The sequence below is a fragment of the Corvus hawaiiensis genome, chromosome 5 (genome assembly GCF_020740725.1).
Source record: "Corvus hawaiiensis isolate bCorHaw1 chromosome 5, bCorHaw1.pri.cur, whole genome shotgun sequence".
Lineage (NCBI taxonomy): Eukaryota > Metazoa > Chordata > Aves > Passeriformes > Corvidae > Corvus > Corvus hawaiiensis.
This window is the reverse complement of record NC_063217.1, coordinates 67,818,169-67,835,383: the sequence shown is the minus strand read 5'-3', so window position 1 is coordinate 67,835,383 and position 17,215 is coordinate 67,818,169. Positions and strand designations below refer to the sequence as shown.

The following is a 17,215-nucleotide window of genomic DNA, read 5'->3' as shown; positions in this document are numbered from 1 at the left end:
TGAGGGAGGAGCCCTGCTGATGCTGGGCAGTCGCTTGTCCCTAGAATCCCTCAGAGTGGGAAGCCCTCTGGTCGATGCCTGTGTTGCTCCGTCCTCAAAAAGCATCCTCCTCTCAGCTCACCAAAATACCCCTCTGCAGCTGACAAATTTGTGCTAGCAGACAAAAATAACTCTGCAGGGGAAGTTTACAAGTACTTGCCGGCATGTGTATAAATAAACGTTGCTCTTTCCAAATACACACAGGGTATGCACCTTTCACATACCCTGGGGCTCACCCATAACTGCAGAGTCCCAAAACACCCCAGTGTAGAGCAGAGATTAAATTTAACTGTGTTAGAAAAATGCCTGGGCTTGTCATAAGAAAACAGAGGTGATTTTAGGCATAAGACCCTGGACAAGGTCAGGGAAGGGCAAGGTCAGGCTCAGCAGCAGACAGCTTTGGTGACCTTGCACAGGTGTTTGCACCTCGAGTCCTCCCCTTTTTGAAACAGTTCTGTAAGGTCTTCTTGTCTCTCTCTCTGTCTTGCTGTTCAGACTGCAGCTTCCTCAGACTAATTCCTTTTGTGCTAAATGTAAAAGACTCAATCTGCATTACATGATGGAACTAGATATTTGTTGTAGGGAGTTAAAATGAGACTGATTTTCTCTTATGTAAGCAGGATGGCAAGACTCAGAAAGGACGGAAAAGACCTCCAAGTCCAGCCATCAAGTACCTCCTAATCTGGACCTACTCATTGAATTCCAGACTCACTTGAACCCGTCTGTCATGAACATTCCTGATTGGATAATTTTCAACTTTATTTGGAACACCCTAGGTCCCTCATTTTTTTGAGAAAATAACCTCATATGAGGCCTTTCACAGCTTTCATTGGCCATGGGAAGAAAACATCACAAAATTAGTATTTTGGATGATGGAAAAACTCTCAGAGAGAGTTTAATATGTTAGGGGGAATGAGAAAAGCAGAAAAACTATCAAAGTAATACCATGGTGGAGGTGCAATTCAGGCAGCATATCAAGAGAAGTGAGGGCAAAAAGAGAGAAATGTTGCACTTTGAAAGCCTCATCGTCTGAAACATAAAGTGCTTTCTTCCATTTGCAGTTAAAATTCACCCAGTGTCGAAGGAAACAGGGGCAAAAATTGCCTTCATCCCCACCCACCTTAGTGTTTTGTACTGCAGGACAACCCCTGAGCAGTCTGCAGGGGGAAGGGAAGGAAAGCGGAATGCACAGGATTGTCCAGGTCTGACCTTTCATTTCTTTTGCCTGAGAACCCCAGTAGTTGTTTCCTCTCTCATTATCACCACACATTTCAGCTGCTGCCATGAGGAGTGGCATTCTTGTTCTCTGCAGTCAGTCAGTTATTTATGGAACATGACTGTCTTCCTAATTTACAGCAGTTTCTCATGGAATACCTAGCTAGCAACCTGCTTACTCTTGCTCATATCATTTTGTTTTTATAAACCTGTGTTAAATGTAAACAGAACAACCCTATAACCTTTTATACCAATTTAGAGATTTAATTGCAAGCCAAATAAAAGAGAAGGAGTGACAGATTGGTGTTACTGAACTCAGGAGCAAATCTGTGTTCTTTTTCTTGAAGTTCATACAAGCTGTGTCAGAAGAGATCAACTAGTCCACAGGCTTGTGGCTCACAGGACATTAAGTGTAGCTCAGAAAGCACAGTAAAATAACTTTACATGAGTGTGTCCATGTGTTAACCTTTATTCTCCAGGCCCTTTCTGTCCTCCAGAAGCACAGAAGATGTGGTTTTAGCTCTATATAAAAATGTCTGCAGTCTAGGAATAAGCTTTACCCTTTGCACCAAGGGGTTTCTGTGAGATAGGATGGTGTTTCATCTGAGACATGGCTGCTGAACTCTTCAGTCATCGGTAAGCAGTTCTCAGAGTAGGCCCATTCATTTCTGTAGGGCCATTTATAAAACAAATTACTGTGCGTGCAAGGTAACATTAATGACAACTGCTCTCTGCAAATAAATAGTAGCTGGAGGCTAAGAAACCTGGTGGAAGCATTGCTTACTTGAATAAAAAACAAAGCTTGTGTTTAAAGTGTGAACATTTTGTTTATTCAAGCAACATTTAATCCAAGCATGACAACAATAAAATTTTTTACTTCTATTTTCCCATCATTCCAGAGCCATGGTTTGCAAAATGAAAAATGACTTATTGCTTTAGCAGTTATCCCCATTTCCTTTTCCTTATGATGGCTGATTAGCATCCATGGACTTCTGTCGAGTGAATCTTACAAGGGGTGCAAGTGAATAATCCTTCATTTGCTTTCAGTTTCTAGGAAAATAGTTTCTTTACCTGTTGCTTGTTTTAAAAAGTTAACAAAATTGTCATGAAGCCTCAGAGAATAACTTAGCTCCAGCTAAGCATGTTTCATGTTACGATACAATAAGCCTCCCACATCACTTCTTCAAATCCTATTTTTAAAAAGAATCAAAACTTTGCATGCCATGGAATCAATGGGGAAATGGGAAATGTGCAGTCACTAGAAATTCATTTGGTATTCATCATAACAGCATTTATCATAATGTACTCATTTGCCATTCCTGTGGCTGTCACACGTAAGAGAGTTCACTATAACGTACACAGCTAATGAGCATATAAAGTGTTACTGAATCAACATTACAGTGCAACATTTTCCTATTTGCATTATTCACATGCTTCAGGTTTTAATACAAACCAGGGAAAGAATAAAAGGGCAGCTTTGAAAGGAAAACAAATATTATATGCACATGTGCTTTTCCACTATCTACTATAATATCACTTCTTTCTAGGCATCTGCTGCTTCCCACCTAGTTTGTGTGCATTGTTTTATAAAAGATCTCCAACTCGTCATTCTCTACATTTTTTCAAGCTACATTCAATTACTCTGATTCTTTTACTTGCTTACTACATGCCTCCTTCCTACAGTGTTCCTGTAACACCTTAATTTCTGCATTTTTAGAAGAAAAATGGATTCACACTTATCTATTCTTGGTGGGATGAGAAAGACAGCCGCCTTAGTTTACAGAATAATTCCTGTTTCAGGTAGCTTTCCAACTCTGTTGTTCATAGTGAGTTTTTAATGTCGATCCACCTCAAGTCCCCATTCCAGAATCTGTGCAAATAGTCTGAAAAATCATCAAATTCTCAGCAATGGTATAAAGCATTTCAAAGCATATTGTGCATTTTCTTAAATCCATTTAATATATCCACCCTTTCCACTAAAGTCTGCAGCACAAAATTGTTTGAAACTAGAAGAACAAGATTTTGCTGCAGGTATTTAGACAGCCTAAGCTTAGATTTAAGTCTATATAAACAGCTACTCTAAGAAATTAGACCATTTACTTGGTGTCTGAACGGAAAACTGTTAAAACAATGGAAAATTTAAAAAAGCTTTTATTTTTAAATAAAAATATTTATTTAAAAATTTATAAAATTTATAAAAGTCATGACTACAAGTGGGATTTTGTATTTGGCTGTTAAAAAAATGATTTTGTAAGTAACTAACTCGTATGTAGTAATTTAAGGTGAGTGGAAGAAACACAGCTTCACTTATATTAGAGTTGTTTTTTTCCTCCATTACAGTTATCATGCTCCCAACTGTGTTTGCTTAAGCACTGAAACACATTTGGGCCTGGTAAACAGCTAAATAACTGTACTTCTTGTTTGTTAGAATTTAGAAGCAGCATAATGAGAAGAGGAAATCTTTATCTGACAGAATTATCGAAGACTTGCCTTCATTGAGGTAACACTAATATTTGTGTGTGATTGAAAGAAATGAAAACAGAGAAGAGACTGCAAACACAGATTTTTAAAGAGAGACTATAAGATACAGTAGTAAGAGATACAGAAAATTAAAGGGATAATACCTTTTGTTATCAAAATGAGAGTTGTACATCAAGGGAGACCCAAAACTTCATCTACAATCACTTTTAAGTCTCTAGTATATAAGGCATATTTATTTGCAATTTTAAAATAAGGACTGGATATAAAAATTGCTGATATAAGACACTACTCTGGGTGTATTTTAAAGTAACTTGAAGCTTGTTTCTTTTACTGCTTTACTTCCCCTGCAAAATTATCAGCATACAAAACGTGAGAGACCTCTGAATCCCTGAGGTCTGATGAGGTCATAAGACTGGGGAGAGTTGGAACTGCCAAAGCTGTTTCCATAGAGTAGGTGAAATGTTGATCACAAATTAGATATACCAGCTGAAATGTGCAAACATATAGTGGGGTTTAAATGAAAGAATCCTTACTGTGTCTACTAAATGCCTTCCCCGTCCTAAATATATTGCTTTCTTGGAAAACATTTCCCCTTTCACATCAGTGATTCTGTTGCCAGGTTCTATCTGCTAATCATCTACAATTCAATTTTGGGGTATATGTTCAGCTGCTTAAATTTTCTGCTCAGCAGACATGCACTGGGTTTTGTTTTCTACCAAAAATTAGAAAAAGTGTTTGAGAGGTACCGAAAAATGTTTTCCTCTAACCACATAACTGGAAGAGCATCCATTTAACCAAATGCTACTCCCAAGTCAGCAGTCAGACCTGTGCTCCACGTGACTCTTCTAGTACTTGCAGATTGTTATTTGCTCTAAATAACAATCTAAATAATTCCTGCAGCTCTGTTTTATTATGATATTATCAATTGCGGCTTTTTGCTCCTTTGGTGCTTTTAGTATAGGATAAATGACTCATTTGATAAGAGTTAAATGCAGGAAGGTAAAGCCAGGTCATAATATCGTGCTAGAAATGTGTGTGCAGCACATGACATAAGCTTCAGCACAGCGGGGGTTTAGGCTTTATTGACAAGCCTGAAAACATTATCTCATAAATTCATTGCACATAATTCCTGAGTAATCAAGGATTTTGAGCATTTTTATGTATTTTTTAAATGAAATATGCATATTACAGATTGAAAATAATGAATGTTATGATTGGGAGAAATGTACCACTTATATGTACTCAAAGCCTTCAACCAAACCCTTTCATTAAAGAAGAATCATTTTAGGCTAAATATTAAGGAAGTTGGAATCTCCTTTAGGTAGAAATCTCCTGTTTGTGCTTTCTGGTAGCAATAAAACTTACATTGCCATTTGTTTGAATATAAAATACATTTAAACAGAACATAAATGCATAGTGAAGCCCACCTGAGACCACAGCAACTCAGTTTAAGGATGTACAATGATAGAAGCAGGGCTTTAGAGCAATATGTCCATGTTCACCATTTGCTTATATAATTTTACAAAGTCCAAGTTTGCAAAGAGACAAAGGCAAATCTCAGCCCTCATCTGACTCCCCACTGGATCCAAGGCTAAGCAACATGACAACCCTCTTGGAATGACCTTGGCTAACTCACTTTGAGTCGTCTGTATTCCATAGTACAACACCATCCGTGTCTTCCCATTGCTGACATCGCTACAAGATCTCCCTAAAAAGGACAGTACACCCAGGACATGCCCATCCACCCCTCAGGTAAGTGTGCTCTGAGGCCTTTGTGAAGAGGCAGCAGAAGCTCAGCCTTTCCTCTTTTCCATATTTCAGAGCTCTCCCAAAAGTGGTGATCTTGGGTCTCTGCTCAATTAGTTTGAATTACAGGAGATAATTCCGTCTGCCAAGTATTGAACTGTGCAATGTAGGCATGAACATTCAAGCTACTTGGCTGAATGCCCTTTACAGTAACCTTAATTCATCTTACACTAAATTAGGACATCTAATTCACTGCCACCAAATCACCAACCAGCTCAGAGGACAGTGAGGCAAAGAACATATTTAATTTTCTAATAAGTTCTACTGTTTACCTGTTCTCTCCGTGAATTGCTATGTGTTTCCTTATAACATTATTCCTTGTTCACTAATACAGTATCCCCTTATGTCTTTATTCTCTGTCCACCATAGAAATCTTTCAATAGCAATATGATTCTTTGGCTGATATTAGCAAAGAATGAACACTGCCAATGTCCACTCTCATTTTCATTAAATGATCTATGCCTTTTTATAGATCCTATTCTTCGTAAGTCCTTGTGTAATGGCGAGCAACAGGTTTCTTAATTTTTCATTCAATATAGCTTTCATTTATATTTTATTCATTTAAATTGTCCTTGTCTATAGGGAACATGCTACAGCCATATAAGAGATTTCAAGGGTCTATTGTTTCTGCACTGAGCATCAGGATAAAGAACTAGAAAATATAGTTATAATAAGGATAAAGGACTAGAAAAGAAAGTTATACTCGAAGAACTTACTGTACACATTTAGACACACGTCTCTGAGAGCGTCTTTTCCTCCATAGAGTGGATTCACTATTGGAAGAGACCTGGGTTCAAATGGCAGTTAAGTACATTTGATTGCCGGTAAATCTGGGATAGTTGTACTGTCTTATTTCTTCAGATGAGGACAATAACATTTTATTCAATATTAAATAATTTGAAATGTGTTCTGTTAGCTGAAAAAAATAAGCATAGTCTTCAATTCTCTGGTTCCAAGAAGAGGTGAAATTGTATTTCAAAAGGCAAACCTCAAAATATGAAAGGTCTGTGAAGAAAGTCAAATGGAACTCAAATTTTACCATGCTATCTTTGTTCTGAGGAATACTAGTCTAAGTCTCCAAGATTAACTGATGTAGGATATATCTCTATGAGGAAAGTGTCCAAAATTGCCAGGAAGAATCTCCAAACAGGTGCTGCTGAACAAGAAGCCAGTTCAAAAAGTGGTAAACACATAACACAACTCTGTCAGACTGCAACTCTAAGGGACATAATGCCTGAAATCAATTATTCAACCCATTTATTCACAGCTCTCTACTATGGAATGACCTAAAAAAGACTGGATGCAGTCAATACCGTGCAGTGCCAGAAAAATTGCATCCAACTAAAACTGGAGCTTTTCTGCATTTCTGTTATGTTCCACAGTCTTCTTCTGTACTGAAGGCAGCTACTTCTGCTTGATTTTTTTCTTTGTCCATTGGAGTAACATGTGATGACCCATAAAATTCTGCAAAATATCATTGATGTCAGTGGTTAAAATGCAAATATTAATATTAAATATTCAATCTACAAAATATACATTTTAATTAGTACATTTGACATATTAAAAATCAACACTTGAGTAGTAAAAAGATTCTGCAGTTTAGGCTACACTCCACATGAATGATCATTTCAAAACTAAGAGATGCAAATTTAATCAATAGATTTAAAACTTTACATCGCTTGAGGTACTCAAATTACTTCTAATCAGCCTAGTAAAGTAAAAGCAGCATTTAATTGTTGTTCCTACCCCCTCTTTGAAAGACAATCCCAGCTTCAGGCTGGAATTTGCTCAGAATTAGCTAGATTATCTGCAGCTTTTGCTCTTCCTTCTTATTCTTGACAATTAAAGGTATACTATAATGTCAGGAAAACAAATAGGTTAAAACCCCAGATATCATTTCATCATTTAAGAAACTTGTGCTGCGTTAATGGATTTAAAAAAATAATATGGGTAAAGTGTCATTTTCTCATTTTAATACATTTAACAAAGCTGAAGTATTTTGTTGCTGATGAGATATCAAGCTTTATATTTAAATCAACCTTTAAATTTGTGTGCTTATTTTCCAGAATTATTTTAAAAATTGCTTGTTTTGTGAAACAGGCAGTATAAAGCTCTCATGGTTTGGTAACTTATAGTATTAACCACAAACTGTCAAAAGTTAAAATCTCTTCTTTTTTCCCCTCCCAATTTTTAATTTTACAACCTACATGTTAACAATGTTGTCACACCCATCTGTTAAAATATATGCAAGACACCTTGAAACACAATTCACACTGAATTTTAGCCCTGAAATATATTTTATTTTTCCAGAATGTTCTTCAACAACTTGTTGAATGTACTTCTGAAAAAGGGCAAGAAAGACTGAAGACCTAATTTTACATTTTTACATGAAAAGTCACACTGACATTGATAGAATTACTCACTTGATGACTTTTTACATCTGGAATTAGTATGATTTTTTTCACTGTATTTTCTAGAATTATAACTGTACAGTAATAATTACACATGCAGTTGAACGTATCTTAAAAATTCTTCAGCTCAATACATAGCCTGGAGATTTTCAGGCTAAATCTTTTGACAGCATGCAAAAGCCTATATTTCCTTTGAAATGGACAGGTGGAATTATAACGGAGAAGAATATGAAAATTTTACTCTTTTTCCTTAAAGTTGTCTGTGGTAAGTGCTGCATGAGAAAGCCCCACGCTTTCAAATGGAGCAGAATAACTTCTTCATAAATTCTGGTATGCCACTACCCAGCTATTTAGCCTGCAATAGTATTGTATTTATATGAAGAAACTTTTCGACAACATATTTAAATTGTTATTCACACAGTTTTCCCATGAGCCACTAGAATTACATAAATAATTATAACCTGGGGTTACTAGTGGCTTGTCTTCAGTGAAAAGTCAGCTTCTGAGTCATGGACAACAGGGTACTTAGACACCAGCATGATGTGAACTGGGTCAGCAATCTTTCCACAAATTTCAAGGACAAAAATCATATGACACACACTTAAGAAAAAAACCCCCGGGCATCACAACAGAATCACTCTTGTATTCTCTGATACCAGATGAGTCACTCCAGCAGGAGTTTCCAGGGCAAAATATTTTTGGACATGAGAGGAAAGCAGAGAATATATTTCATGTTGTACACAGGCTATTGCACTGTCTCAGCACTGTGACTTCCTAGAAGATGTGAGCTAAAACCAGCCACAGATTTCTGACACTGACACATTTCAGCAAGCAAACAATGCTAGTTACTCTGTGGTGTTGTGAGGACACTAACATATTCAGCAGTACACTTCTCAGTGTAAGATGGACTATCAGTAAAAACTCACAGGTTGCTGTGAAGGTTATGTCCTTCCCGTGCATGCAAACCCAGATAGGATTCTGACTGAAATATTGAGTTATTCCCTCAAATCCACATATGGGGGTTATCAGTTGTTAGGTGGGAAAAAATAAAACCCGTAACAGGATATTAGAACTTTACCATGCATCACCAACCCCTCATTTAATAAATGGTGCTAGCGTGACTAAAGAAAGATCTAGCAAGGAGCTTTTGAAGGAAAGGCTGGGCCTGCAAATAGAAAGAGGGCAGCAGCTATTTTTTCATATGCAGCAAGCTCAGATTTTACTTCTTTTGCTACCAAATGGGAACTACGTCCCGTACCATCTTTTGACATCCTTTGACAAGGGTGACAAAGCACTGTTCAAGGGCTGGTGTGAAACCCACCCCCCTTCTCTTTTCTTCCACTTACAGATGTTATGTAGAGTACTTGCACACACAGGTCTTGTCACCCATGTTCAGAGAGGGCCATAGGAGAAGAAAATCCGAAGAAAGCTCAAAGAAAAGCACAGAAAGAGCTAACTTTTCAATTTGATTCAAGTGCATTCTGTCAAGATTTTATTCTTCACCTGTGATCGTGAACTGCTCTTGGCAACTCCAAGTCATAGCCCAACTCTTGCAACGTTTGGTATGACTTGCAGTACAGATTTTAATTGTTTTTAAGATTGGAAATGATCATCAGGCTAGCATACATTTTCTTTTGTTGTCCTTTTGGATAGAGTGCTTCCCTGTGAAACACTTTTGCCTGAGCTTCATAGGCATTGTGTAAGAAATAAGAAACTTCAAGATTGTCATATTTCCAAATTGTCATGTAATTCAAAAGGACCATTTTTCTTTCCAGAAATTTAATGTATTATTTGCTGTGTAAAAATCTATACTGCTTGTATTTTCTTATCGTTTCCAACTTGTATGCAATAGTTAAAATTAGGCAACATTCAATATTTTATTTACTAGTAGAAAAATAATTTAATACTCTGAACAGTTGTGTTCAGGAATCCATATATTGTCTGAAACAGTCAAGTTATGGGCTTTTCGCTGATTTTACAGACACTAAAATGTCAGTTATTTATTTACTTTACTAGATAATGTATGAGCAATCAGTTATCCTCTGACCTCAGATCCCCCGGGCACTTCCCATCTGTCAGACATTTCTGTAACTACATGTTCTTTCCCAACATCAGACTAATGCACTAGGCTTGTACGCATCCCTTACAATGAAAAAGCTGAAACAAAAACAAGAAAGGTGTCACATCCAAAAAACTAACCTTTGTTTTCCCCATTCCTCTGCAAAACTCCAGGGAGTCATTGTTTTTACTGTGTGTTTGAGCTTCATAATGTTATACATCTGTAAGACCATCAGGTTGTTTTTTCCTTTGGTGAGACTGAAAGCTTGAACTCTGTTCACTAAGGCAAAAAAAAAATCTTTTCAATGAGGCAGAACCTCAAGGGACCTCCTGTGATTCTGTGGCAGACCCATCAAAAACATGATCCCTAAGGGTTGTTTATTTTCCTCTCATTAATTCTTTGAGAAGGTAATTTTAATGAAATACAGAGTAATTGGACCTCTTTAAATGGTTAAATGGGGAGCTTCCTGGAAATATTTTCCCTGTGTATTTACACAGGAACATTTAAAGTGTAAATATGGTCCCAGGGTAGTTTTCTCACATTGTAATGGATTTAATACAGTGGTTCAGATTCAGAGTTGACATAAGTGTTCTGCAAATATAGTGCCATTAAAGTCAATGAGGCTAAGTCAATTTACACCAGTTAAGGGCATGACAGTGTGTACAGAAGATTTTTTTGGCATAATCATCCTGGGTTTGATAGCTTCATGGGCTGAGGGAGCTTTTAATATGATTGTGGGGCTTCCCATAAAAAGGAGTTCTTCTGACATACAGAGGAAATGTGTGGGGAAAAGGAGAAGAAAAAGTTAAAAAGTCTGGTTATGATACAATAATATTGAAACATCTGCAGTATAAGAAAACTGTATTGGTAGATGCCTTCATTTTCCGATGGGTGGGCAAGTGACTTGGACTGCCTCAGCTGTTAGAGAGGTACAGGGATACGTTTTGTATTTCTACCTCGCCACAACCCATTAAAAGAAGCACGTATCTCATTCTATCCCACAGATCTAAAGGTCTCTCCCACGTGCTGTAAAGCAACAGCACACCACCCTGGGAAGAAATCACTATGATAGCCACCTGAGGGCATGCTAGGAAAAGAAGAAATTTGAGTCTTGTATACAAGTGTGGCTTTGACTCACCCAAACCCACAAAAACTTCTAGGAACTATATCTTTTATTGTATTTATTTGGTTCATTGTTTTCCCACAGATTATTTGCCTTTCATCTTTGTGACTCACTAGTGGGGAGCTAAGAGCATCTGAGGCATGGGCCTGAAAGGAAACGTACTGGGCCAGTAAAAACAAGTTTGCTCCTCATTTGTGCAATACTTCCTTCTGCTTTGGGAAGCAGTTCTCTGCAAGCAGAAAACATGAACAAAAAAGTAAAATCGTCCATTTTCCAGTTATTCTAAACAGTTTAAAGTTTTCTTTATTGTTGTTTTTTTCACTACTCTTCTCTAACTCCCTCCTCTAATCCGCATCTCCACAGAATACTTGCCCTTATTACAAGGGCCCAACACCCAACAGGTACTTTATAAATATATACAGGTTACATATTCAGCCTCATTTTCTGATTTATTTCCTCATGATATTTACTTTGCCTAGTCTGGTTGTTGTGGCCTTTATTGCTAAAGTTACCTGACAAGCTTCCCCATCACCACCTGGCTTTTAATATAAAAATATTGGAAGAATACAACAACTGAAAGATAACATTACTTATTAACAACTTTATCCCATTACTGAAACAAATACCTACTTTTATTCACTAAAAGCTTTCTTGGTACTTAAAAAAATTTCAAAATATGTTTTGGGAAATTCAGGTTACTTTTTTTTTGTTATTCGTTATAAAGTAAAAAAAAATCTAGAAACTATTTCTATGTGGTTGTGAACCTATTTTGTCAAACTGTGCTGGGAAAGGTAGTGGCACGTATTTGGTATAAAGTATAGCACTACAGACTCATTCCTTCAGGATAATTTTTGAGCCTTTTCTGAATTTTACAACAGCCTAGAAGACTTCATGGAGGCACTTGCATTTTCCTTTTGGGAGAATGGGAAATATTTTTAGTGTTAAACACAAAAGGAAGGAAATCACAACCCTACTTGCAACATTAATTAAAAAAGAGAATCATCCAAGATTTGTTCATTTCCTTTGGTAGACTCAAATTACAGTGTTACAAATAGATTTTGAAAGTGTGGAGTTTTGACTTGAAAAAATAATAGCACATAATAGCCTTATCTGATGCGTGGAAGAGATGTAAACCAAATGAGTAGGAGCACCATAATTAGTAAAAAATACCAGAAAAGGAGTTCTGATGTGGTTATATTGTGAGAAATAATGGACCTGCTTGCAGAGAGAATATTCCACTTGATATATATACTTTTTAAGTTTACCGGTGGGAAAGTTATGTCAGGCACATGCACAAGCTTTAGTCTGTATTTTTCAACACATCATTTAAAGCACAGGCTGGTAAATACCTACTCAGGTTTTACTCATTGCTCCAAGAGGCAACTGCATTTCCCTTAATATGCTTGGATAATAAAACAGTTGGTGGTAATTATCTTAATGATTTCAGCATGAAGATTAGTAACCCTTGTAATTTTTATCCTTGCTAGTATAAACCAATTTACAAGGGCTCAAAGTACCTGTTAAACTGCCAAAGTAGTGTACACATTTTCAGCACTCAAATTAACCTCTGAGTTTAGAACAGCAATACTTTTTTCTATACAAAAGTGATGCCTCTCTACTTTTTAAGTAGGAAGCATTAGTAATTGAAATACTAATTGGGAACAGACGTTGGATTTAAAGCACTTTTTCCAGAAGGAATGAGGAAATGCTACTCTTCAAAATGAAATTTGGATATAAATGACCCAAGAAAAAAACACCCTCATTTTCCTCTGTTTTTTTAGAGTTTTCATACATTGGAATTATCATCATTACTGTAGCAATACATTATGTGTGTTTTGTATAGACTGTATAAAACCCACAATAATACTATATATTTTATACATACAGAGAGAGAGATATTATCGAAGTCAGTGAAGACCCTCAAATTAACACAGTTCAAAGGCACATAACTGGATGCATGTTGCAGCCCCTCTTTATTCTGTAAGTCGGTTCAATAAATTCTGCTTCAGTGTGAGGTTAAGTAACCCCCTAACCTAAACACACAAACACATTCTGCAGTTACACCAAGAGCCACTTGCATACTCCTAATCTGTCTGTAAAGAATTCCATTAAGGAATTGCTCTCCCACGTATGATCGGTGAAATACAATACATCTTTGTACAGATGAAGATTGAAAAGCAGTCAAACACTGTTTTTAAAAGACTGGTAGATACATCCTTGTCCAGTAGTTCAATTTACTGTTGAACCTGTGTACTTTTTAATTACAAACAAATAGTTTGTCCATGTCTCTTATCTAGAAACTCCTTTAATTAAGTATGAAAACACTGTTCCAGGCTATGATTTTCCAGCAAGAATCAGGGAGTAGACTAACAAGAATTCTCTAACTGGAAAGGAAAGATAGAGTGAACATTTAGATTTTCACCCACAATCAGATGCAAGGCTGATAGAAGCTTATCTGATAAGTTTACTTATCTTTACCTTAGCTTGCCTTTGCATCCAAGACACACACTTGATTTGTCAGAAGCAAGGACATTATTTTCTTTTTGTAAAAATTAATTTTCCTTTCAGTATCTCAAAGATGAGATTATCAGTCAACAAATATACTTTTCATTTTTTCAATTGTTTCTATTGTTTTCAGTCCTATCAACATTGACTATTAAAGGTCTTAGAGTAACCACACAAATTTGTCTACAAAATACTTTTCAGCAACTTTGCATTTTTTCTTCTTCATTTCTGGCTTTATTTAGTTTTTACCATTTTCATTTTTTCTATAATGTAACTTTTATTCATTATTCATGACATAAAAACAAAATGGAGGAACCTCTCCTCTTATTTCTTTCTACATTCTTTATTTCAATGTACAATTTTTGACAACCGTCTGCTTAGAGTAGACTTTGCCTCCCTCTCCAATTCATCCCTGTCATAACAAAAATATTGACAGAAACAATTTCTTCCAGGAAAATAGAAAGTTGATTAGTGAAAGCTTGACTTATTTTTTCATTAAAGTCCTGGTGTACTCTCACGACCTGTGTTGTATTCATTTATGTGTTCACATGAATTTATTAAAAAATTAAAAGGTAAAGCTCCAACACCAAACACTGGATTTCACAGAAGGATTCAGAATACAGCTAACATTTACAAATTACCCTAGGGCTTTTGCAAATGGCAAGTACCATGTCAGATGAAAATCTCTGGGTGCAACATACGTAGTGTAAGAGGAGGCACTTTAACAACAATTAAAGGGGAGAAATGACAGCAAACTTATGTAAATGAGAACAAAAGGAGATTGAAAACACCTGCAGTGACAACACCATGAGGAGTGAAAGATGTTGCATGTGGATAAGGGGGACGTAGGGCAGAAACACTAAGCCACAGGCATTCAGTGGAGAACACGGGGAGTTTCTTAGGAGTAAAGTTTTAAAAAGCCAGTAACACAAAGTTACTTGATTATTATTAATCACTATTATTTGGATTGTTATTATATTTTACATTGTTTCAATTAAATTGTTCTTATCTCCACCCATGAATTTTACTTTTTTTGATGATTCTTCTTCCATCCCACCAGGGCCAGTGAGGGAGTGAGCAAGTGGCTACATGGACTCTGTTGCCAGCTGGGGTTAAACCATAGCACTGTCACAGCCAAAGCCAGGTGAAGCCCCAGCCTGTTGTTCCTCACAGACCACAGGAGCCACAGGTGCCCTATGGCAGGGATGACTGGGGCAGGTGCACCTTCCCTGACCCTGAGGTCCCCTGCCAGTGCCTTTCCCAGGACACACAGCATCAGCAGCTACCCACTGTCAACTTTTTCCCTTCGCCATCAGCCTTCAAGGAAGGATAACCGCAAGAAGAAACACAAAGCTGAAAAGCCCTTCTTTTGCAGAAGTCTTCCCTTGCACAACTGTTACGATCCAGTTTTTAGGTTCTTAGAAATGCTTCTGCCTGAATTAAGGTGCAAGGGAGACCATATGCCAGTGACAATAGTAAGGGTTTTATTTGATGGTAAATATGAGAGACAGAGAGAAAGAAAGAAGTAGAAAAATTGGGGGGGGGGGGGGGGGGACAGAAAGAGAGAGACAGGGACAGGATAAGGAAAATACCACCACTCCATGGATCCCGATGATATTCGTTAATCCTCTCCAGCTGGTCTTCTTGGTGGTGAAGGTCCCCCCAAAAAGCATAGAATCCAATGGCGTCGAGCAAGAAGGCAATATCCAGGCATGTCCCCCTGGGGGAGGCGGGCAGTCTCTCACAGCAGACTCGGGATCTGCTGCACCGGGGGTGCAAAGCCTCCGGGGAGCACTTCGGGGGGTTATGACTCCCCCTCAGCTCTCTCACGGGAAAGTCCCGCGGATGCGCCCTGTGGGGTTGGGCGTTCCACAGCCGGGCCGGTTTGTGTAATAGAGGATGGGTGTTCACTGCCTCTGACCAGAGGTTACACTACACACCTGAAACCTCCTCCTCCCCCCTCGGTTGGGGTGGTCTGTGTAAACCTGGCTTCTGTGAGCTGTGCTCTCCCCTCACCCCAAACTCAGCTGGGGATGATTCTCAGCGCACCTTTGGCCTTTTGTGGATGCATACCTTTCCCTCAGCGTCAGATGATTGAACAATAGGTTTCCCTTTATCTAATCAGCAGTTCGACTTTAGGTTAAAAGTCCCAGTCTTCAGACAGGCTTATTCGGTTGCAGCTTCTTTGTCATGAACAAAACTTTCAATGCTTGAGGCAAGAACTATTTTCAGTCTCTGACAACAACCAGTTGGAAATTCTCAGGGATCTGATTTGTCTCTGCTTTGCTGGGTGGCTCTGGCAGCTGCATGCCAATGATGCAACTTTTGATGTTCTAATGATTTTGGCTGGAACGACCTTCAGCGTTTCTGTAGTAGTTATATTCTTAGTTTATATTCTCTACTCGAGGCTCACATATCTTCCCATAGATGCAACAGAACTCTGGCAGCTTGCACACTGCTGACTCTTACCTGATTGTGACCCCAGGTCCCTCTCCAAGCGGTGTTCCCAGGATATCATATCACACATTGCAGGTGTGCCCGACAATCTTTGTCCTCCACCTTGCAAAACTGCATTTGGCCATTTCAAAAAATTTGCATTTTTTTTCCGAAAGAAACACCTTAGAAAGCAAATTAGACCTGTGTATATATGAGCTATCTTCATAATTAATTACTATTCAATCAGCATTAGTGTAATTTACATATTTTCTCAGTAATAAGTCCATATATTTTCTTCCAGATCTTTTGCTATGCATCTAATAACACTGAAACAAGTTGGTAAGGATTCTCATTAGAAATATCCACAGCAGATGATGATATAGTATTAGATAAAGTACTTTTTGGCACCTACTACATGAGCAGCATGACTGAGCACTTTAGTCTTTTAAGGTTGTTTCCATTAACCCTGTGGCTGGCTTCTAAGAGGTGCTGAATTTAAGAGAAAAACCCTCAGATATAAGTATCTCTCTAATAATTAGGATACCTGAATGGCTAAGAGAAAACCTAAGAGGCTTTGCAAATTAGGTTTTATACTTGGAAGCTGATGCTAATTGGCGGATCTTAGTGAAAAAAATTTATTAAATTGATGAGCAACAATCAAATGGGGGTGATGCTAACAGAGTAAACTTTTAAGGAACATAAGCTTCATATAGGTTCCAGAAAATCTGAGATAGAGTTAAATTGTCTTCTCTTGCAGCCCTTGTTTCTGAGAAAGAGGAAAAAGATTGCAGATAAATAAAGAGAGTATCAAGAAAGATGAATTTGCTGTAGCCATTTTAAAAGATTTGATAAGAAAGCTGGATAAACCCTCAATTTCCTGTGTCCTTCTTCTTTTGAGAAAATACCACTGAATACTAAGCCTAAAGCACTGCGATGGCCTAATTTGTAATTAATGGTTATTGGTGGCATAAAATAGACACTTCAGTTTTACAGGATATGCCAGGGTAGAAATGTAACCAAACATGGGTCCTACTAAGAGACTAATCAAAATCCTAATTTCTGGAGGCTTGTGTAGTGCTGTTAAACACAATTTTTAAGTGGATGCCAGTCGCTTTATTAACCTTTCAATTATGCTGCACC

At 37.6% G+C, this 17,215-nt stretch overlaps 1 long non-coding RNA gene across 1 annotated transcript; it reads right to left on the bottom strand.

Annotated features, from left to right (window-relative positions):
* Positions 1-2,086: 2,086 nt before the first annotated feature.
* LOC125326822 lies at positions 2,087-15,672 on the bottom strand. The gene is made up of 4 exons (XR_007204018.1): positions 15,232-15,672; positions 10,152-10,290; positions 9,299-9,381; positions 2,087-7,005 (listed from the first exon to the last, which is right to left on the bottom strand). It is a non-coding gene; the product is annotated as an uncharacterized LOC125326822 (long non-coding RNA).
* Between the last annotated feature and the right edge of the window lie 1,543 nt (positions 15,673-17,215).